Source organism: Nilaparvata lugens, chromosome 6, assembly GCF_014356525.2.
Source record: "Nilaparvata lugens isolate BPH chromosome 6, ASM1435652v1, whole genome shotgun sequence".
Taxonomy (NCBI): Eukaryota; Metazoa; Arthropoda; class Insecta; order Hemiptera; family Delphacidae; genus Nilaparvata; species Nilaparvata lugens.
In genome coordinates this window covers 59,133,948-59,159,412 of record NC_052509.1, presented here as the reverse complement: position 1 = coordinate 59,159,412, position 25,465 = coordinate 59,133,948, and the positions used below count along the sequence as shown (strand labels likewise).

The window sequence follows — 25,465 nt, the reverse complement described above, 5'->3', positions numbered from 1 at the left end:
TCTTTTTAACAACGTCTTTTAACGTACCGAGCATAAATAATTAATTAACAAAATATTTCATCTTTATTATGAAAATTCGTAATGAAATTATTGAAAAATATAATTTTTTGCTTAATATCTAATTGATTATTTTAAACGAAAATGAACCGTTAATATCACATCAATAAACCTGTATACTGTCTATAGAAGGCATTATCAAGACAGTGGATCGGCAACGTTTTTCTCCTATCTTTCTCCACTGTTATTATTAATGTGGACCTCACTATAGTTGTTTGTGCTCTCTCACGGAAAACTCTCGATTAGGAGATAGACTGTGCTCATACTGCAAATTGTATATCTATATCTATCCATTCATGCCTGTTTAAATTACATTTAAGTGCGTGTGAGGGAAAGTACGTATATATCTATATACATCAATCTGTATAACTTATACGCATTCAAATTATACTTAAGTGTGTGTGTAAGACAAAAAAATATATATATATATATATATATATATATTATATATATATATATATATATATTATATATATATATATATATATATCCATGTCTATAACGCATACCAATTTACATTACGCCTAAGTGGCTCTAAGTTTCGTTATTATAGTCCGTTGTTTTTCTTCTCTGATGTTTCAGTTCGTTTTCGCTTTCAGTTTCTTCTTCTTGTGGACTATTATTAGCAAGCAGCTCGCCTAATAAGATAGTATCGGGATTGCTTTATTATAACAACTGGCACAGATCGTTCAAGGTCGCTGATAAAATAAACATTGGAGCTCCAAGTACATAATTATAGGTCCATTTTAATGAGGAACACTGGAGTCGATTTGGGTTTCTGTGGAAATAACGTGATTCCTGGCTCCTGAGGCTCCAACTCATTTTTAAATCTCAGGTTTTTATCGAAATCGAGTTTTATGATAGCTGCAAGTTTTAGATTTTATTAGTTCTTGTACCTCCCTTGATTGACTACTGTTTGGCAATAAGTATTATTTCCTCTTAGGAGCTTGTTTTTGGAAAATTATAAGCCTTAATAATACAAATAGTATGTATGATAGAAATAGTAAAATAGCCTTTTTTCACATCTAATTTTTACTTTCCTTGCCCTATACCATAGGTAAGGAAAGTATTGCTTTCCGAAAAAAAAATTATGGTATCTAAATTTCTATACGTTTCAAGGTCCCCTGAGTCCAAAAAAGTGATTTTTGGGTATTGGTGTGTGTATGTGTGTGTGTGTGTGTGTGTGTGTGTGTGTGTGTGTGTGTGTGTGGTGTGTGTGTGTGTGTGTGTGTGTGTGTGTGTGTATGAGTGTATGTATGTCTGTGTGTGTATGTCTGTGATATCTCATCTCTCAATTAAGGGAATGACTTGAAATTTGGAACTTAAGGTCCTTTCACTATATGGATCCGACACGAACTATTTCGATCAAATGCAATTCAAGATGGCGGCTAAAATAGCGAGAATGTTGTCAAAAACAGGTTTTTTCGTGATTTTCTCGGAAACGGCTCCAACGATTTTGTACCTAAAATATTTTGTATCAAATTCATACCTAAAATAGTCATCGATAAGCTCTATCAACTGCCACAAGTCCCATATCTGTAAAAATTTCAGGAGCTTTGCCCCATCAATGCAGATAGATTCCCAATTATCAGGCTTCAGATACAATCTAAACAAAAAATAATTTCAAGTGAAAAAAATTGAGCATGAAAATCTCTTCAATTATTGTCCAATAATATTTTCACCTAAAATTTAAAATAAGCTTGAAATTTGAGAAAATGTGATTATTCAATTGCAAACTGATGGCAATTGTTTATTCTATTAAATGAAGAGATAGCAGACCTCGTGTGTCTCCAGCGTTATTGTCCTGTCACCAGCTGGCTCAGATCTTTGAATACTAGAATTGAGATGCGCGTGAACACTAGCGTCAGGTGATCAATTTTCATAAGGGCAAGAAAAGTTGTGTGAGTGCGCCACACCAGATTTTCATCATAATTATTGTAATAAACCTCTAAATTTATATTTGACATTTAACCTGAGACTTCATCAAAATTGTATTAATATATGTAGTGAGAATCACCCCAAAACTGTCAACATTCCTTACAGTTAACATCAATACTTCCCATTCTATCAATGCTGACAGTTTGGAATGAATCCTACCATACTACCAGCTGTTATTCTCCAGTACGAAGGCAATTCGTCAACCAATTTATTTTGCCTCAACTTAGCAGTAATTTCTGTATTTTATTCGGTATATTTTGATTCTTTTTTGTACTTCATGAAGGCTTTGGAATATTTCAAGTTGGTCAGATATTGCTCTCTGTGTGTAGTTGCAGCTAGCAACAAGTGCTTTGATATATGCACTTGATAAGTTGTTCCTATGGCTATTATGTCGTTCAGCTCTGAAAACAGTCAGTTATTCAAATGAGTCGGCTTTCTCATGGTTCAAATGTATGTTGAAAAACTAATCAGCCCCAACCGGTTCTGTCCCAGTAATCAACACTCAGTACTCCGCCTGATTGAGGATATTTTCACTTAATTTCAATACTATGTGCATAAGTAAACTTTGAATTCTGTAGTAATTTGTGCTCGGCTGCTTCAGAGTTAGTAATTTGAATTAACTATTACAGTAAATTTTAAGAGTACACCATTCTAAATTATAGTGACTGAAATACATAATCGGTAATAGAATATTGGTCTCACTTTTTGTGTAGTTGAGAAGTTGATATTGTGGTAATTATTCATATTGAATGAAAAAGACTAAGTGGTTTTTTGACAATTTCTTAGTCTTTTTCATTCAATAGAATATTGGTCTCTTTATTTCAAAACTAGTTGATAACCCGTGATCCGCAAGGCTCTGATTTAAAACTTGACCAACTGAAAACTTGACCTACTGATATCTTGAAGAATTTAAAATAGTCTATAACCATCCTGGGTAAATTAAGAATAAATATGCAAAATTTCAAGTTAATCAGTCCAGTAGAAACGTAATAATGCCTCATTCTTGAATTTCCTATCATGTACGTGTATAATCCAATTCTTTCAATTATTTTATTATAGATTATGATATTTTCATTTCAAAATTAAGCTTGAATGAACTTCTATGTGCAGTATCTTAGCCACCTCCAATACAAGGCCCCGGCCTACGATATTGCAACGTCGCAGTGTAGGCCTAGAATCGAATACATGATTGGTGAAAAAGATTAGCTGGTATTTTAAAAAATCTTTTTCACCAATCATGTATTAGATTCTAGGCCTACTACTAGTATACTATTACTATAGAAAAGTAGTAAAGTATAGCGCCTATAGCCTATTCATTTCAACTACTCCATTAAATTCAAAATATTCAACTATTGTAACTACTAAACTAAAACACAGCATCAACAAATTTGATATTTTCATGTACTAGTATACTATTACTATAGAAAAGTAGTAAGTATAGCGCCTATAGCCTATTCATTTCAACTACTCCAGTAAATTGAAAATATTCAACTACTAAACTAAAACAAAGCATCAACAAATTTGATATTTTCTGGTATATCCGTTATGATATAAACGAACCTAATCAAGACAATCTCAATAAACAGGGAAACAATCCGTTCGAAGGTATGGATCTAGTTTGGAAGGCTTGGATTGAAACCTCGTCCAAAGAGGTTCGAAGGTTTTTTGCCACCTCTATTCGTCATTTAGAGGTTTCTCACAACTGAGAACTGTTCATTTCAACTACTCCAGTAAATTGAAAATATTCAACTACTGTAACTACTAAACTAAAACAAAGCATCAACAAATTTGATATTTTCTGGTATCTACGTTATGATATAAACGAACCTAATCAAGACAATCTAAATAAACAGGAAAACAATTCGTTCGAAGGTATGGATCTAGTTTGGAAGGTTTGGATTGAAACCTCGTCCAAAGATGTTCGAAGGTTTTTTGCCACCTCTATTCGTCATTTAGAGGTTTCTCACAACTGAGAGATAATCTCTATGAAATTGAGGAGTTAGTAGAATGATAAAACGAACTAAGGTTAGTTGAACTTGATTTGACTTGATTTTGTAAAGGTTGAATAAACTAACACATTCAAGGAAGCTAGAAATCTTTGTAATAGCATCGCCTATAAAAACCAACAAAGCAAGTCATCGCCGTATGGCATTATGACAAAAATTGAATTATTGCTTGGATTTGATTTTCAACGAATCAAGAGTATTAAATGAGGCGGTGTTTTGAACAAGATTTGGCGCTCCTGCAGTAGGTTTCACTCCAAACTATCAGAATTCCTCAAGTATATCATTAATACTTACTATGCAACCATTTCCATTCCACAAATGCTAATAATATAAGGCACAAAAGATTAAAATAAGTCAACCTTAGAGAAGAGTCAACTATATGATGAATTCTTTATTATAAATTATTCTTTATTATTCTTAAAACCATTCTTTATTATAGGAAACTTGATAACTAGAGCAGGAGAATTCGTTTTGTTGTAGGATGCATGTGGAATTAAAATATCGAATGTTTTTGAAGCTCATTAGAATTAATAAGAGCCTCCTGCTGTAGTGTCTCTACAATAGGAAGAGATCTGGAGAAGACCAACTATCAATGGAAAACAGATTAGCTATTCGACTCTTGCTATGAATTATTCAAATTCAAAAACCTACAGTCGTAAAAAACCTTGATCACTCCCAAAAACCTGTTCACAGCAACTCCTATTCGATTCATCTCTTTGTTTATTGCTAGCTTTTTCATCAACTAGTTCTCATGCCTAGCTTCTGTCCACTCCATAAAATATTTCTAGAATTTTCAAGATCAAAAATGCATAATTTCTGTTGTCAGGGCTTTATTATGAAAATGAAAGATATGGTGTATGAACGTACCTTGAATTCCCTCGATTGAAAGCATCTCTAGAATGTACAGTATGGAAAACGGATATTTTCTTATTTGTGTCGTGTGTAAATTTTGCTTTTTAAAATGTGGATGATACTGATTCTAAGGCACCTGCAGAATTCACGTAAAAATGAAGATTACTAGTTTTTGTAACTGTTTATGATTAAGTTCTAAAACGACAGAAACGTTTCCAAATTCAAAATTTAAGAAACTGTAGTAAAATTTTGAGAATGCTGTAAATTTGTACAGCAACTGAAGAAATCCAGAGTGTATTCAAGCTTCATTGACAAAAAATGCTGTCAATCCACAACATTCTTCTGCTTAAATTTTGCATGACCTTTGTAAAAAATTTCCTTGATTTAACATCGGTCAAAAATTTCAGTAGTATGAAAGACAACTTTTTAGAAGGTCACGAATTCCATTGAATCATCGGTCGTTCCATTGTTAATTAATATTATTATAAAATGAATAAATTTCGCATATAAAAAATGCTGTAGGCTGTTTTTTTCGAGTATTCGACACGTCCATAAAATAAAGTTCAGTTGTAGATTTAAAGATAAGTAAGAAGAAACCATTGCACAATTTTACTTGACGAGATGCACTCTTTGCAATATAGCAATCTGTTATAATTTTTTTTTTCATAGAAAACAAGAATACATAATATGATCTAGTATGTGCAATACATCATACAGGGAAATATAATTTGTATTTGTTAAAATTTGTTTTCTTATTATATTATTTTATCAATTTTAAAGGGTACTATACAGGGGCGCCATTTGGGGGGGGGGGGGCAGGGGGGTCCTAGGCCCCCCCAAGGATCTGATAAATGCGGGTCTATCTACACGAATCCTTAGAATCTCATACTGATTTAATACTTTTTTAAACAGCATTAGTATAATTCCTTCTACAGTATCAACAATGTAGCAATATTGCCTTGAAAGTATGGCTATACGGATACGGAGTAATAAAGAATATATTTTACTCTGTGGTATAGTTGAAGCTCAAATATAGAATGGGTACAATTATTGATCAGAGCACAATAAGTGAGTTATCGCATATATTTCAATGTGAGAATTAACTAGGTGCAAGATGCCACAGTGAAAGCAAAATAAATGGCACAATCAGACAATCAAAAATGTATGTACAGAGTTGGTGAGAATTATGGGAACAGCTTAATGTTCATTTAGCTTTCTAACTGAAAGTTATTTTCCAATCAGAATATGATCCCTAATGAAATTGTTGAAATTGTCATTGTAAAAGAAAAATCTATCTGTTTCCATGATTTTTAAGAAACCTGTTTCACTTTATTCCTACTTCAGGGCCCCTCTCTGTGAGCCTATATTTCATGATTTAATAACTAACAATGTATATGTTTCTATTGATACTTCAACCACATTTGTATAGAACTGGAAAAAATGAAGAAAATAATAACATCTTCGAATGTAACATTTATGGGAAAAAAACCAGAACCCTCTATCTTTTGGAGGTATTCCTTCCCTCCCTCATACCTCTTGGTTTTTGCCCCCCCCCCCTAGCAGTTTGGTGAAATGGCGCCACTGGTTCTATAATTCTTTTTTATAAATAAATACAAGAAAGTAGCCCTGAATTCATACATTTTAAGAAGATCATACAGGGAATATTTGAATTTGAATATAATTTTCTTTCAGATGCTCCTCAAATCCGAAACGACTATAATTAAAGAGTTTTTAGGATGTGAAGAACTCACTCAAGGTGATTTTTTGTATTGTAGGCCTACTAGATCTAATAATAATAATAATATGAATATTTTTGCAATGTGATACCTGACACCTCCAATTCATATCAACTTGGAAGGTATCAGCAAGGTATCAAGGCTCGTAAGAACAGCAAGGTATCTTGAAAAACCAAAAATTGATTGACAAAAAAGCAACCAATACTTGTTTTGGAAAGAGGTGCCCTACCAGTGCTCCAATGTGGTGTGTGTGAACGACCGTCTCTGGCCTTGAGGTGGTATATTGAGGTTCACTTTCAACGGTCAGCATTTATTATAACCAATATCATTACTTCTCATTCAAACAACGTGCTGACAGAATTTCACTCTAGCTGCGAGACATGTCAACATTATTCTGGCCGTGAGCGAAATATCTTTGGAGTGATTCACCTAAAACTGTCAGAATTCCTCATATTATACTAAATCAATGCTCCCCATTCTAACAATGCTGACAGTATTCAGTGGATTTCATTATAAATCAAAAGCTTGCACTCTGATTATTATTCCAAACCAACTAAATATTCTGATCGTACTTTATACCCTTTTTCGTAGTTTTTCGGAATAGAACTCTTTCGTTGGTAGGGTGAAAAGGTTGAAGGATTAAATTGAACCAGTTGTGGACTCAATGGAAATTGTAGTTAAGTGATTTAAAAGCAGGATTTTCTTCCATTGATTCGTTTCATACTGACAGCATTTTTAAATGGAAAACATAAGTGTTACTGTAGTTATAAGGAATGCCGACTGTTAAAAGGTTAACGATAGAGGAAAGAATACTTGAAGTAGTGTTTCATATCTGGAAAAACTCACTAAATATATCTTTGAGGTTTTTTCATAAACCATCAGTCAGACACTGATTTTTATCAAAACTAAATCAGTTTAGTATCCCATATCAAGCCCCCTGTGGGTTGGGGGAGCTTTGAGTCGATCATCGTACTCAAGAATGTGTTGAAAACCAGAATTCACCCACAGTATCCATGCTTGTTGTAGGAGGCGACTAAAATGGACCTCAGGGCAACTTCAGAAGTTGCCTTGCCTTCATACCCACGGGATCTGCCCCATCAGGGCAGTTTTGGAGGGGCAAAAGGAAAAAACCCAAGAGACCAGTGATGGATGGAAAACCAGGCACAAATGTGGGTCAAGGGTGGCCGGGCGCCCTAGAGGCAACTTGGCCGCCCCTTCCTCAGCGGAAGGACCGCTGGTTAATATAGGGAAAAACTCCTGGTACTTGTAAAGGACATAAGTTATGGTTTGCCCAACTAACATACTACTTGGGAACACAATAAGCTTCGGTTGACGTGTGGGGTTCTTTGAACCTTTGGTTCCTTGAATCCGTCCCTTCAAAAACAATAAACAATATCATCAATAAAGGATTATTTCTTTTATTGGTGAATGATTTATTTTACACTAGATTCTAGATTATACGTATTCTACACTGAATTTTCTAAATAACGCCCTCCATTCAAACAATTCTTACAATTTGAAGTGGATTTGACGATGGGGAGGAAAATTTAGAATTTATTGGTAACAGTTCAGTGGTCAGAACTATTCACTATAATCAAATATGGTATTCATATCCCCTCCTTTGCTTAAGCATATCATACTTGTGAATTAGAAAATGATAAATTAGAAAAAAGCAGGATTGATTTGAATTAGTCAAGTCATTAATATATCAATGTTTCCTAATCAACCAATGCAGACATATTGAGGTGAATCTTCCTATAGATGTTACTGTTACTCAAATGTTGAATGAATAAACTCTAAACCCATAACCTAGCTACATTTGGACTGTTGTATAAATTAGAATTGGAACCGTTTTGGGCGTAAGTTAGCCTGTGGTACTTTTCTGTAAGTTGTGTAATTCTGAATGATTGAATAAATAAAATAAAATAAATAAACCAAATACGTAAATTAAGGTGTATTATGTACGTATTCTAAGGTGTATATAGGTACCTCAGTTGTTACAAAGATTCTGTGAGCGAACTGTGAATTGAATCAAGCGTGTGACTTGAATTATTCCACTTATTGTGAACTGTGGTGTATGAATTATTCGAGACCAAATGAATAGATATGAATAAAAAATACACTTTTATAGGCTTTGTAAACAACGAAAAAATGTGGTACTGAATTCGAACAGTACCAATCAATACATGAAGACAATTGTTGAATAGCCAAGTAGAATGAAGTACTGAAAACAGGTTCTCTTGTAAATGTTATTGATCATTTCGCACCAAATAAATATTCAGGTGTTGTTCTACAATTTCTTATTCATTGAACAACTCTTCAAGTCAAAGAATTGTTTTTTTTTTTAAATCATGTACAGTATTGAATCGAATTGAGCCTGTTAGACTGAAAAATCTCCTGCAGATTCTTTATTGTAGACATGTTATTATATCTGAATGAGGCTCTAGTGAAGTATAATTTTATTTGAAGTTTATCCTGATTTATTAGTTCATTGTGATTTTGTTGTCTTCGGTTTACTGGTTGATCTGGTTTTAACACTCTAGTGAGGTTGATTTCAAACTGTCAGCATTCCTTATGAATAGCATCAATGCTTCCCATTCACCTAATGCTGACAGTTTTAAGTGAATCTTACTGTAGGATTGGGCTGCATCTGCTACATACTATCACAGAATTACAATTATAGGAGTTTTCTCTAGGAATTATAGGAGTTTTCTCTGATACTATATACAATGTTGCTGTCTCTTGGTTAAAAAAATACGGATTAAGCATTTTAACAGTTGGTGGCTGTTTTCCACTTAAGAAATGAAATACTGGACTGAAATTGATCTTCAACTTTCCTCTAGTTTCTCAGATTGGTTTATTCCTTTCTTTATATTCTCTTTCTACGTCTGTCTCTGTTCTTATTCCAGCTTCTTCTTCCCTTGACGCGCTTAGGCCCGGTTGCACGAAAGCCGGTTAAATTTTAACCGTGATTAATTCTACGAGAGCCAATCAGAGAAGCCGTCTTTTCAGAAACTCCTTCTCTGATTGTTTCTCGTAAAGTTAAGCCGCGTTTACACCGGAGTTGGCAATAAAAAATTGCCAATTTCGATTGCAGACGCTAGTTGCCGATGGAAGTCTGCAACTTGTACTTGCAACCTGGGCACATAGTTTGTTTTTAGGTCTGCAACCTGCAACTTGCAACTAAACTTTACAGTATGTAGAAAATCAGACAGTATGTAGAATGTCGAGTGCTGAAGGCAGCGTGTGTTATTTTATCAAAATGTAGAAAACCGAGAAGATACTGGGTTCGACCTTCATTGCAGGCAAGAGCAAAGTATAGCGGCAGCGATCTTTTAAATGATTTAAATCGAGATGATACAGATCCTTTGACGGGGGAATTGAGATGCGATGGCAGTGTAAAAATCTTTTTAAGAATGTCAAGTGACGATTTTGAAAGTTTAATTGTTGGTATTGGACACATAATTAGTAAACAGGATACTACAGGAAAGCAATTCCAGTGCGAGAAAGATTGGCTATTACATTGCGCTTTTTGGCGAGTGGCGACTCTTATACTAGTCTCAGTTATTTGTTTAAAGTTTCCAAAAGTGCGATATCTATTTTAGTGCCAGAGGTTTGTGAGGCTGTTATAGGTTACCTGAAGGATAACATACAGGTGAGCAAAGAAAGAAAATTACTAAATATTGTTATTTTTAGATAGGTACCTTTTATTTGTTTACGTTGTGCACTGAGTTAAATAAATCTAGACAAAAGTTAATTGTTAATAAATCTAGTTAATAAATCTAGACAAAAAAGTTGCAACCTGGTAGTGACTTGTTAATAAAATATGAACACAAAGTTAAGTTAATGTTCCAAAGTAACACAATTCATAAAATTAGAAATAAATGTATACATCAAAAAAACTCCAAATCAAACAAAGAAACTCTATAGCTTAAGAAATATAGGCTATAGCTTAGCTTGAGTAATGTATAGCGCTTACATTATAGCTAGCGACCACGTGTAGCCAACAGTCTTGAGGGGTAGCGGGGTAGTTGCAGACTCAAGTTGCAACTGAAGTTAGCGCTGCAACTCGCATTGCCAACCGGGGTTGGCAACCGCCTTTGATCTTTACCGACTCCGGTCGGAAAACCAAATTTCGATTGCCAACTCGCAAAATCGGTCTCCAACTACGGTTGGCAATGCGAGTTGCAGTTGTTTTAATGCGTGCAACTCAAAATTGCCAATAAATGTCGGCAATCATTGGTTGCCAACTCCGGTGTAAACGCGGCTTTAATCACGGTTAAAATTTGACCGGCTTTTGTGTAACCGGGCCTCAATGTTACCGTATGATTTATTTATTTGTCACTGATGTTACTTATCTAAATATTCTTATTTTCTGGGTGCCTGTCCGTTATGAACGTTGGCGATCATTCTGGCTATTATTAGATACTTTGTTGGTTGCGCTCCGGAACAATTTATTTATTTTATTTATTTATTTATTATTCTAATTTTCACAAGAAAGCACTGAATGGGAGAGAAAAACTAAGGGTACTCCTTCTACTATTTCTCTCCCAAATTTAGATAATATTTTAAAAGTTCAAAATGAGATTATGATTCCACTTTTCTGAAATTTAGTCCTTTTTCACTTGAAAACAACAGTAACTGAGAATTTTGAATCTTAATTGAGTTGAGAGAGGTCTTTCCAAACCCTCTGAGGTTGGCCAACTAGCAAATTTTTCTTCTTCCTGGAGCTCTCCTGTCTTCTATTTTTCCTTGCAAAATGCTTTGCAATATAAATTCTTATACTTAATATTATCTATTCTTTTTATTATTATTCATTCGTCGAACGTTTTTTGAATTGGGGTTCCATTTCGGGTTCAAAGATAAATTCGATTATCTCAATGACTTAATTTCTGTTTTAAAGATGAATTACAAATTTGTTTTGATCTAACGATAAATTTGTATCTCTTGAACAAAAGAATAAATTTTTGTATTCATTTTCAGAAGAATGTGAGAACTACAGTGCCAAAGACGGTTGTGACAATAATTTTCGAGCATCACATCGGAAAGATACAACTGTCATCAGAGACTTTGCTGTTGAGAGACTTTGAACAGAGTGAGTAATGTCAATTATTGAATTTATTACAGTTGATGAAATCATTTCAGAAAAAATGCTTAGGTTCAAATAGTCAAGTTTAATAAAATCTGGTTGAAGCTGAATGAAACGAAAATTGATTTTCGTGCAAGTGAAAAAGTAACGAATTCTTTTCAAAATGAAACATTTTTACAAGTAAATAAAACATTGAAAAGTACTGTAACTGAATTCAAAGAGTAGATTAAAGTTTTGACTAATTAAACTACCAATTTACTCTAAGAATTGTGTGGATCTCATAAGTTAAAATTTTGAAAGTAGATCGTCAACTGTGAATAGTCAATAAAAGTACATGATTTTGTGAATATTTAATAAACTAGTTCAGAAATATTTTAATCCAAAAGATGAGCGTGAGACTCGAGCCTCATTATTTTTCTCCTTACAGCAAAATGTTTTTGTAATACATTTTTTAGAAGTTGTAATGCCGGTTTACCATCTTAACTCCTCTATTGCTGCGTGGGCCTACTGACTTATTAGTATGAAGATAGCACGGTAATAGTTATGTTTTAGCTGAAGATGCTTTGCGAGAGGGGGAATTCTGTAAGATTAAGTACGAGTTGTTATGAATCTCATAGATGCTATAAATCTTGTTGAGACAGTTGCGTTTATAAAAAAATTCGAAAAAATTCTACTCCGGTCAATTGGCCAGCACGTAAGGACGAGACTAGGGGGGAAGAAAATTCGCAAAACCAGTTAGCGAGGAATAAATAAATTTCAGCCACGTGTAGAGAAGAGAGAGCGATCGCTAGAGAAAGAGGCCAAACTTGGCCAAGTCCCTGATCTCTACCCTCTCTGTCACTCGTTTGTATTTTGGTAGACAACTGAAGAACAACTTTTTGGTCGATTCAAGGACTTTTCTTAGTTACTTCTGCTGGTAATTATTTGCCTTTTTCTCACTGCAACTTGTTGTTTTTTGAAAAAGCGGTTCATTGCCAAATTTTCAGGTGGATTAAGTACTTGGTAATTAGGCAGATTTTTGGAATGTTCCCTTTGTTTAGTAATAATAGTATCCTGGCTACTGTATCACATCTGATACAAAAATACAACTTGAATTCCTTTTGATTCGTGATAGGTTGTTCTTCCTGGTGGATCAAGTTATTATAGTAATTTGGTAGATCGTTGAGAGGTGTCTGTCTTCCCTCTTTGTTTAGCAATCAAAGAGATTTTGACAACTGATCACATTTGATACAGAAATTCGTTTTAAATATAGTAATTTCTATTGATTGGTTCACGATCCTTGCAGATTGATTGAGTTATTAAAGTAATTTGGTTGTGTGTTGAAAACTTTCTGATTTTCCCTTTCATCAGGAATACACATATTTCAATTACCTTACTTCTAATCTATCACATTCAATAAGAGGTACTATTAGCCATAACTCAATTATGTCATCTGGATTTTAAGATGTGAACGATTGATTGTTTCTATTCGAATAGATTAGGCTTTTATATTTCTTTAGTTGATTTTTTCAAAGGGTATCATCTTTCCCGTTTGCTTTGTGATTGGAAACATACACTACTCATCACATTTAAGGCTGTACAAAGGCTAAAAATAAACTTTCTACTGGTGATATTTTTTTGATAGTTTTTCGATTTGTATACTATCAAGATGAAAAAGTTTTCTCAGGTAAACATTTTTTTCCGATCATTACTTTTTGAGATAAGAGTGCCTAAATTAAAAAATTTTGGGACAGAACATTTCAAGTTTGGTAAGAGATAAATCCATCAGACTTAGAGGATAGATTCTTCATGGTATTGTTGATCTGATAAAACAGAAAGTTTTAATACAATTCAATTTTCTAAAAATGACCAAAAATAACTTTCACTTGAATTATTTCCGGTCATTTTTGATTAATTGAATAACTTTCTCAGAAATTGATGTTTTCAGAAAAGTTTTGTCTTGCTAGATCAACAATACCATGAAGAATGTATCCTCTAAATCTCATGGATTTATCTCTTACCAAATTTGAAATGTTCTGTCCCAAAAATTTAATCTTTAGGCGCACATATCTCCGAAATTAATGATCGAAAAAAATGTTTTCCTGAGAAAACTTTTTCATTTTGATAGCTTGATATTATACAAATCGAAAAAACTTCAAAAAATATCATCAGTAGAAAGTTCATTTTTAGCCTTTGCACAGCCTTAATTCGAAATACTCTATACCCATACCCGTGTTAGGTTCAATTATTGGGTTCCGCTGATTGATTTCTACAATATCTCCCTTTTGTTTAGACAGGTTGAATAATGTTATTACTTCATTAGTGTTTGAAGTTTTTGTTGCGAGTATTTTCAATTGAGTTCTAAATAGACGATCGGTTTATACCTCTTGCCTTTGTATAATCATAAGCATATAACTGTATACTATAGCCATTAAAATTAATAAAAACAATATAAAAGCCTTGTAGTACCCTTTATTATTAAAAAATTAAAAATATTTCAACGACTAGTTTCGACTAAGTTAGGGTCGAAACTAGTCGTTGAAATATTTTAAAGTTTTTAATAATGAAGGGTACTACAAGGCTTTTATATTGTTTTTATTAATTTGTACAAAAGTAGCCCATTAAGGTGAAGTTTTTTTAGCCATTATAATGTATACTGAGACCACAGTCACATCTACAATGAAATAATTTTCGGAATGAATTATTCTAAAAATAGACGTTCGGTTTATACCTCTTGGCTTTGAATGATCATAAACATATTACTTTATACTATAGCTTATAATCTACTGTATACTGAGAACACAGTCACATCTACTACGAAATAATCTTCGAAATTATTTTATATGATTGGTAGTTGAAAGGTAACTAACTCCTTTTCTGAAGAATGATTATCCGAGTGATTCGCTTTATCTGAGAGATTGGACTCGTTGCCAAGAAGCAAGGCACGTGTTTGGGTTCATCCACTTACCATTCAAAATATTCATCGCATTCCCACTTTATTTTTTCAACCTTGATTCAGATTAGAACATGCTTGCGTATCAACATATTAGTTCCACCACTTCTAATTCAGTTAGAAATATCGTTCAGCTGAAGATGAATGTGTATCACTAAACTTATATTTTTCAAATTTGTTTCTCTGATGATAACAAATTCTGTGAATCCATTTTCAAATTCTGTGAATCCTTAGATCTAGATTGAATTCTCTTGATATTTATTGTAAACTTGGGCCTAACTCACCTCAATGTGGTGGTGATGATCCCTAAGTATGAAGAATTTAATTCTTCAGTTGGAATTTTACAGCTGAAGTTAAATGTATCACTGAACTTTTTTCAGATTCATTTTTTTCACAAGTCATTTCCATGTTTTCTTTTCAAATTCTGTGAATCCATACCCCTTAAATTCTCTTGATATTTATTTTTCCTCCACCTACTGTCTAAAGTACTTACTTTACTCCCTGAAACCTAATACTAAAGTGCCACTTTTTCGCTCTCGGTAGTAAAAAACAGAAAAACTCCCTAGGGAGTAAAAGTGACTCCATTTAAATAACATGGGGAGCATCTCTATTTTGAAACTTACATTGTAATAGGTTAGAAGGTCTAAGCTCAGATGAGAAAGCATAATAGAGGTGTCTGTCATTGAGTCAACTGAATTCAATACCACAACCAGAAATTTGATTAACTCATGAAATATATGTTTGTATGATAATTATTATATTCTTAATATTAGTAGACGATAAAAATTTATACAATTTTTAAAATATTTTATTCTATTCAAAATACCAGCCAACAAATATTTTTGATCTGCAATTCAAATCTGAACCGCGTGATCTGGAGTCAGCCATTTTTGGTAGCTGCTCAGCTGATATAATTGTTACAACTTTTGCCGATAGATAGTGCAATCGGCAGTGCCAATCAGACGACCGGTTTTTAGGTTTTAGAATTAGGTTATGTTGTTAGGAATCATTGTCACCAATACGTAAGTTATTAGAATGATTTTATTTGCAGTTTCTATGAAAAAATGTAGATGGAGGAAAAATGTTGTGTACATCACGAGTGAAAAATCCTTTTTCTCCCTCAGGAAAATTGCTGCCCTCGGCTTCGCCTCGGGCTTCAAACTTTTTCCCACAGGGAGAAAAAGTCGTACTTTTCACTCTAGATATACAAATAACTATTATACTTGGGCCTACCTCACATCTTTGTGTTATCTTTTACTTTTTGTGTAGTTGAGAAGTTGATATTGTGGTAATTATAAATATTAAATAAAAATATCGAGAAATTATCAAAAACCACAGTTTTTAATGAAATGTAGAAAGGCTGGTTTCGGTTGTTACACCATTGTCAATCTCTGATAAACTATCTGACAATCTCTGATGTGTTAGTGATCCCTAAAATATGAAAAATTGAATTTCTCCTAAATGAAAACTGTGAATAAAATGATGGTCTACAAAAACTATTCAAAGACTCTACACTGTAGATAGGGTATTACAGGAATACCAGATAACCCGTGCTCTGCAAGGATCTGTCTAAATCACGCGACAAACTGAAAACTTGACCTACTGATACCTTAAAGAACTGAAAATAGGCCCTATAACCATCCTCGGTTAATTAAGAATCTATATGCACAATCTCTAGTTAATCAGTTGAGTAGTTGAGACGTGGATTTCCTATCCTGTAAATGTGTAAAATGATTCTCTCCTTTATTATATTATAGACTAGCAAGAAGCCCGTGCTCCGCAAGGGTCTATTTTAAAACTTGACAAACTGAAAACTTGACCGAGTGGAATCTTGACGAACTAAAAATGGGCCAATAACCACCCTCGGTTATTTAAAATAGTGAGGTCTATGATTCAAGTCGACGGTTTGGCATTTCTCTTAATGTTCAAATGTTTGAATGTTTAAATGTTTATATTTTGCGCATTAACGGCGAAACGCGGTAATAGATTTTCATGAAATTTGACAGGTATGTTCCTTTTTAAATTGCGCGTCGACGTATAGAATACAAAGTTTTTGAAAATTTTGCATTTCAAGGATAATATAAAAGGAAAAAGGAGCCTCCTTCATACATTAATATTAGACTAAAAATCAGACTATAGAATTATTCATTATAAATCAGCTGTCGAGTTGACTATAAATTGCATGCCATGACGCATGCAATTCAATATCTCAATTTAACTTGGTAAAAAATCAACAGCTGTGTAGACTATAAATTGTATGCCTCATTGAATTCAATTTTTATGCACTATTAAATAGGATGCAAAGAACTTTTTCCTACAGTTACGTTGAAAAGTGGCCATTGCTGCACTGATTACAGAACGCAAAGAATCACTTTTCCGCTCTAGTGCGGGAAAAATTTTTCTGCACTCCAGATTTGCAACATGGCAACGCAAAATACTTAGTAGGTTATATGGAGCAACAGTGCAGCAAAATCAAAATGAAGTTGGTAACAGTGACTGCTGTGGCTGCTATAGTGAGCAGAGGTGCAACCAAGCACAACGCGCTAATTATTATTCATTATATATTATAACCAAGGACAACGAGGACTTTAGGATTTTAGGATTAAGGTTTTTATCAATAATAAAATTACACAGAAAAACATTTGATTGATTTCAGGCAATTTTACCCATAATTACCCACTTTTCATATTCAATGGTAACTGTAGGAAAAACTTAATGTGAAATACGTGCGCAAAGTTCCTCTGCTGCACTCAAACAAACCATTCCGCCCGAGCCGTAGGCGAGTAAACGTTTCTTTCGGTGCAGCAAACTGACACTTTGCGCACTAGTTGCACAAATAACTAATAACAGCTCGTCTGGGCGCCTAGATGTCTTCTGGTTTTCTCGCGCTAAATTCCGGATAGCGTTATATGATAATTAAATCTTGTGTAAGCATGATCTGATCAAATAAATAGTTAGTGTATCAGTGTGGATGTGCTTATGGTTTGGGACGTCGTTATAACTGCGCGAGGTCTACTGTTCACAGAACTACTAGTTAAGAATCCATATGCAAAATCTCAAGTTGATCAGTTTAGTAGTTCAGACGTGATGATGCGTCATTCGTGAATTTCCTATCCTGTACATGTGTAATACGATTCTTTCCTTTTATTATTATAGACCAGCAAGAAACCCGTGCTATGCTCCGCAAGAGTCTATTTTAAAACTTGACAAGCTGAAAACTTGACCGATTGGAATCTTGAAGAATTTAAAATAGGCTATTACCATTCTCGATTAATTAAGAATCTATATGCAAAATTTCAAATTAATCAGTTGAGTAGTTCAAACGTGAAGATGCGTAATTTCTGGATTTCCTATCCTGTAAATGAGTTAGTCGGTTCTTTATTATATTTTATAGACTAGCCGTCAGGCTCGCTTCGCTCGCCATATCCGTCTAGCCAGGGGGTTCCGTCCGACTGGATCGTCCAAGAATAAGATCAGCAGGCTCGCTCCGCTCGCCTGCATTTTTCATTTGAGCATTTTTATCATATGTTAGGACGATCCAGTCGGGGGTCCAGACTAAACGTGTGGCTAAACGGATATGGCGAGCGAAGCTAGCCTGACGGCTAGTAATATAATATTCCCAGGATTGAAGTAGCAGTGCCCAATAAATTTTTCCGCGAGAAATGCATTTAAATTTTTCAACTTGGTGCCAACCTAACAAAGTCAACTCAACTTAATGCCAACCTGACAAAATTATTATTAATTTAGTTGCCAGTTAACAACTGTTTCGAAGAGGTACTCTATCTAGATTATAGTTCTATAGTAACATATGATATGGAAATTTCAATTATAATTAACAGATTGGGAGAAGAATATACATGCTAAAAGACGAACTTTAAACCCTTAAAAACCACCCTTAGACTTAAAATATTGCTAAAAGATTTCTTAGTGCGCCTCTAAAGGGCCAACTGATCATACCTACCAAATTTGAACTCTTTTGGTCCGGTAGATTTTTAGTTCTGCGAGTGAGTGAGTGAGTGAGTCAGTCAGTCAGTCAGTGAGTGAGTGCCATTTCGCTTTTATATATATATATATATATAGATTACAGCTCTCGGTTTACTCTAGTAAATGATCTCCAAAACACGCAAAATACTCCCAGCAGAAGAACTGTAGACAGTAGATAATAGTTTATCATAACTATTGGTTTACTTTTGTAATTGATCTTCGGAGAGCTCCAATACATTCAAAATGCTCCCAGCAAAACTATTAGAACTGTAGACACTAGATAGTTTATAGTGTAGACAATAGACAGTAGATAATAGTTTATTATAACTATTGGTTTACTTTTGTAATTGATTTTCGGAAAGCTCCAATACATTCAAAATGCTCCCAGCAAAACTATTAGAACTGTAGACACTAGATAGTTTATAGTGTAGACAATAGACAGTAGATAATAGTTTATTATAACTATTGGTTTACTTTTGTAATTGATTTTCGGAAAGCTCCAATACATTCAAAATGCTCCCAGCAAAACTATTAGAACTGTAGACACTAGATAGTTTATAGTTAGATAGATAGTTTATTATAACTATCGGTTTACTTCTGTAATTGATATCCAAAACATTTAAAATATTCTATGTAACTATTGGACCTGTAATAATTGACCTTCAAAATATAATGTAGCACGTGTCGCCAAAACTATTCAAACTATCGAATGTTTATAAGTGTTGGCCCACTGTTTAGTTGTAATTGACCCCCAAAATACCTCTGGATTCAAAGCTTTGGATGGCAGCAACTCAGTACGCACGTGTGTGTGGGAACCATTCGCAAACGTTGAAGGTTAGTGCAAAAACAAGTTTTCCCGTAAAAAACTGATTCGTGCCATCCGTCTGAGCTCAAACTGAAGTGAGTTTCACTTAAAACTGTCAGCATTTTATGTGATAAGGACATCAGCACTTTCCATTCATCCAGTGTGACAGTTTGAAGTGAATTTCACAGCACAAAAATCGCCAGCACAGTTGGCTTTGACAGGAACATCGACCTTCACCTTGTAAAAGATTTCAAATAAAAAAAAAACACTATTTCAGATAAAAAAACACTTATCGTAGTGGATATAGTAGATCATACATGGTAAAAACAGGTATGGAGAATCAATCATAGGAAAATATAACATAAAAACGCTTTTTTCAAACATGAATGATTTCCTTCTTATGTTTATGGATCCCTATATTATTTTACTTATATTATTTTTACACCAGCAGCAGCTTATATAGTCGACTTTTAATACAGCTAAACTTTTGGTTTCTATTGTTGGATTTTCTCCGCATTCTCCTCCTCCTCTTCCTCCTCCTTCTCCGCCTACTCCTCCCTTTTCATCATCATAATCTTCTTCTTCTTCTTCCTGTTCTTCTTCTTCTTCTTTTCCTGATTCTTCTTCTTCTTTTTCTTCTTCTTCTTCTCTTTCTTCTTCTTCTTCTCTTTCTTCTTCTTCTCATTCCGCACTCTCCTCCTTCTCCTCCTCCTCCTTCTCCTCTTCCTTCTCCTTCTCCGCCTACTACTTCTCCTCTTTCTTCTCCTTTTTCTACTCCTTCTTCTTCATCTTCTTCTCCCTCTTCTTCTTCTTCTCTTTCTTGTTCTTGTTCTTCTTCTTCTTCCTCCTCTCCTTCTTCTTCTTCTTCTTCTTCTTCTTCTTCTTCTTCTCATTCCGCACTCTTCTCCTCCTCCTCCTCCTCCTTCTCCTCTTCCCCCTCATTCTCCGCCTACTCCTCATCTTCTTCTCTTTCTTCTCCTTTCTCTACTCCTTCTTTATCTTCTCCTTCTGGATCGACTGGACGATCCAGTCGGGGGTCCAGACTAAACGTCCGGCCAAACGGATATGGCGAGCGAAGCGAGCCTGACGGCTAGTAATATAATATTCCCAGGAATAGCTCTGATTAAAGTAGCAGCGCCCAATCAATTTTTCCGCGATAAATGCATTTCAATCTTCAACTTGGTGCCAACCTAACAAAGTCAACTCAACTTAATGCCAACCTGACAAATTTATTAATTTAGTTACCAGTTAAGAACTGTTTCGAAGAGAGAGACTCTCTCTAGATTGTAGTTCTATATTAACATATGGTATGGACATTTTTCAATTATAAATTAAGAGAATAAGAAGAACATACATGCTAAAAGCCTTTAAACCCTTAAAAACCACCCTTAGACTTAAAATATTGCCAAAAGATTTCTTAGTGCGCCTCTAAAGGGCCAACTGAACATACCTACCAAATTTGAACGTTTTTGGTCCGGTAGATTTTTAGTTCTGCGAGTGAGTGAGTCAGTCAGTCAGTGAGTGCCATTTTGCTTTTACATATATAGATAGATAAGTAATATATAGCCTAAAACATTCTACAACATAGCCGATATCTACTTATTATATACAATGATGACATTTTATATGAACCAAGGTGTAGTTTTTTGACCAGGAGCTCTGTAGTAAGATTCACTTTGAGTTGTCAGCATTCCTTATGATTTTTCAGCAATGCTTCCCATACAACTAATACTGACAGATTGAGATTCTCTCTCTCTTTCTCTCTCTTTAGTTCATGATTTCTACCTGAGCTGTTATCTTTGTCTCTCAGCCAGGATAGGCTAGGCTATAGTTCCAAGGCTAGGCTACATCAATTGGAGATTGGAGTCATCTCTTTGCATATAGATTTGCTCTTTAAAGACAAGTTGGTTCCAAAATTAGAAGTAGCCAGCAGCTGTCATCGTCGAAACACTTCGGTTGTCGCCTGGCAGACCTGTAGTGAGGTTCCACTATCAATATTGGTTGAATGGAAAGGAAGAAGTTGAAGATGAAGAAGAAGATAAGAAAAGGAAGAATTGAAGAAGAAGAAGAAGAAGAAGAACAACAACAACAACAACAACAACAACAACAACAACAAGTACAAGAAGAAGGGAAAGAAGATGAAGAAGAGAGGAAGAAGAGTGAGGAGGAGTAGAAGGAGAAGAAGGAGGGGAAGGAGAAGAAGGAGGGGAAGAAGAAGAAGAAGTAGAAGGAGGTGGAGGAGGATAAGGAGAAGGAGAAGAAGAAAGAGGACGAGGAGGATAAGGAGAAGGAGGAGAAGGTGAAGGTGGAGGAGGAGGATAAGGAGAAGAAGAATAAGAAGAAGGAGGAGGAGGAGGAGAAGAAGAAGAAGAAGTAGAAAAGGAAGAAAAAGTAGAAGAAGAAGAAGAAGGAAAAGAGGATGAAGATGAGGGGAAAATAAGAGGAAGAAGAGTGAGGAGGAGGAGGAGAAGGGGAAGAAGAAAGAGGAGGAGGAGGAGAAGAAGTGGAAGGAGGTAGAAGAGGAGAAGGAGGAGAAGGAGAAGAAGAAAGAGGAGGAGGAGGAGGAGGAGAAGGAGGAGGAGAAGGAGAAGAAGAAGGAGGAGGAGGAGGTGGAGGAGGAGGATAAGGAGAAGGATAAGGAGAAGAAGAATAAGAAGAAGGAGGAGGATGTGGAGAAGAAGAAGAAGAAGAAGAAGAAGAAGAAGTAGAAGAAGAAGGAAAAGAAGATGAAGAAGAGGGGAAAATAAGAGGAAGAAGAGCGAGGAGGAGAAGGAGAAGAAGAAGGAAGAGAAGGAGATGGAGAAGAAGGAAGGGAAGGAGAGGAAGAAGTAGAAGGTGGTGGAGGTGGTTAAGGAGAAAGAGGAGAAGGAGAAGATGAAAGAGGAGGAGGAGGAGGAGGAGAAGGAGTAGAAAAAGGATGAGGAGGTGGTGGAGGAGGAGGATAAGGAGAAGGATAAGGAGAAGAAGAATAAGAAGAAGAAGAAGAAGTAGAAGGAGGTGGAGGAGGATATGGAAAAGAAGAAAGAGGAGGAGGAGGAGGAGGATAAGAAGTAGAAGGAGGTGGAGGAGAAGAAGGAAAAGAAGAAGAAGAAGAAGATGAGAAGGAGGAGTAGGTTTCAGGAGAAGGAAGAGGAGGAGGAGGGGGAGAATGCGGAATGAGAAGAAGAAGAAGAAAAAGAAGAAGATTATGATGAAGAAGAAGATGAGAAGGTGGTGAAGGAGGAGGAAGAGGAGGAGCAAATGCAGAATGAGAAGAAGAAGAAGAAGAAGAAGAAGAAGAAGAAGAAGAAGAAGAAGAAGAAGAAGAAGAAGATGAAGAAGTTGAAGAAGAATAAGAGTTGTCAACACTGCTGACAGTTTCAAATGATTCTCACTACAGAGCCACTCACGTTATGTGTGTGTTTATTATAAAGATTGGAGAGCAAGATATGCAATGTCCTTGTTTCTTCAGTAAAGGATAGACATTAATAGAACTTTTAATAGAAATTTTGTTTTCGGTTAGAAATAGGTTTCGCTATTTTATTTTGTTGGAGAATTCTCTAGAATAGACGGAACAGGCTTTGTTATTTTCTCGTTAAAAATTTCCTACCACACAGGAACCTTGTTGTCATTTTATTCTGCTGGAAAATTTTCTGTCGCATAGGAATTGCCTGCTTTATTCCGTTTAGTAAGAATATTGTTTGTGCTGAATTTTAACTTGTCGAAATTCTCGTGTTATGTTGAAGGACATTTACAAACTGGAGATGACGGAATTTTGTCACAAAATTTCAATAGTTGGTCACAAATTTGCTAGTGATCTCTATCTATCTCTACCTATCGGAAACTCTACTTTGGATGAAAACATAACTGTATAGCACTACAGTGAGGTCCACGTTATAATGACAGTATTTGATCAACTTTGGTTTTGCTATCCTTGTCTATTATTCGACAAAGCCGGTGGTACTACCCTTTTCTAGATCCACAACGATGCTAATTATGTTTTTGACAGTGTAGAAATATAATTAATTAGCCGTCAGGCTCGCTTCGCTCGCCATATCCGTCTAGCCAGGGGGCTCCGCCCCCTGGACCCCCGACTGGATCGTCCAAAAATGAGATCACCAGGCTCGCTTCGCTCGCCTGCATTTTTCATTTGAGCATTTTTATCATATTTTAGGTCAATCCAGTCGGGGGTCCAGACTAAACGTCTATGGCGAGCGAAGCGAGCCTGACGGCTAGTAATATAATATTCCCAGGATTGAAGTAGCAGTGCCCAATCAATTTTTCCGCGATAAATGCATTTAAATCTTCAACTTGATGCAAACCTAACAAAGTCAACTCAACTTAATGCCAACCTGACAAAATTATTAATTTAGTTGCCAGTTAACAACTGTTTCGAAGAGGTACTCTATCTAGATTATAGTTCTATAGTAACATATGATATGGAAATTTCAATTATAATTAAGAGATTGGGAGAAGAAGAATATACATGCTAAAAGACGAACTTCAAACCCTTAAAAACAACCCTTAGAGTTAAAATATAGCCAAAAGATTTTTTAGTGCGCCTCTAAAGGGCCAACTGAACATACCTACCAAATTTCAACGTTTTTGGTCCGGTAGATTTTTAGTTATGCGAGTGAGTGAGTGAGTCAGTCAGTCAGTCAGTGAGTGAGTGCCATTTCGCTTTATATATATAGATCAATGCAGAAAATCGGCATCGGTATTCTCCTATCTTTATCTACTGCCATTATAACGTGGACCTCACTATAGAGGCAGTATTTATCAACGATTCTAGAGGGCCTTCTTAGCTGAGATGCTTTAGTTGCCTGTAGGCCCCATTTCACATGTCGAACATTCGATTGAACGTGCGTATCAAGTTCCTACTTTTGATATGAGACTAGATTCGTTCGTTTGTATGCTCGATGATAATTTTCGAATGCTCGGTGATAACTTTCGAATGCTCGAAGATAACTTTCGAATGTTTTCATATCAATCTTTAATTTTCAACAGTTATTTTCTAAATCGATTCACAAAGCAAATTTGTTGGACAATGAGATTGACCAACTCCTATATCTTTTTTAAGGCGAGAAATGATACAAGCTCTATATCACTATAGCTCTATATCACTATCATCAAGTTACCTAGAATATATTCTAGCTACATTGACTATGGTGAGGTCCACCTTATAATGACAGTGAATAAAGATAGAAGAATAGCGATGCCGATTCTCTGCATTAATTAATCATATTTCTACACTGTCAAAAATATCATTGGCACCGTTGTGGACCTAGAAAAGGATAGTACCACCGGCTTTGTCGAATGATAGACAAGGATAGCAAAACCAAAGTTGATCAAATACTGTCATTATAACGTGGACCTCACTATATCATGTTTGTTATCACGATAGGATCAATAATCTCGGGAAAAAAATCAAGTCAAAGTCATATGGAATATTTTAAATCGATTCCAATTGGAGATTTCAATAAAACAGCTGGCAATATATCAGAGGCATTTTAAGCGAGTTCTCCAGTTGCGGTTCTCCGGTGGGTTTACTAGTTTCAAATATTTGATAGGGGGCAAACTCGTTAGTCTGATAAATTTGATAGTCTTAAGGTGTGTACAGATGACATGAGCAATTCACTTTTGATCAGCTGATGCCAAGCTTTTTATATCTGTATCTTACCGTCTCTGTAAAAATACAGATTTATTCAGCTGATTAAAAGTGAATTGCTCATGTTCGCAGCGCGTAAATCTGTACGCACCTTAACACGTGTCTGAAAAGGCAATCAAATTTTTGTTAAACGTTGGTGAAAAAGCTATCACCAGGCATATGAGATGATTAAAGCTCGTTACAATGTACAATCAATAACTATGTGAAACCATAGAAAAAAGATAGCAAAGGTTACGTTTTGATAATGGCTATTCTTATTTATCTGAAAATAAAATATATAAGTGGGTTACCCTTTTTTTAAACTTTTATTCACAACATGCTTCAACATATTAATGTTATTTTCAAGTGGACTTTACTTTCATATTCAAATTCAAATTCAAATTTATTGATTCTCAAAAAAATATACAACACTTTCAAGA

General features: G+C 35.0%; 1 protein-coding gene across 4 annotated transcripts in view; it reads right to left on the bottom strand.

Annotated features, from left to right (window-relative positions):
• LOC111045726 (hepatic leukemia factor) overlaps positions 1-25,465 on the bottom strand; it is a 276,427-nt gene that overhangs the window by 208,544 nt on the left and 42,418 nt on the right. The gene's annotated exons all lie outside the window — the stretch shown is intronic.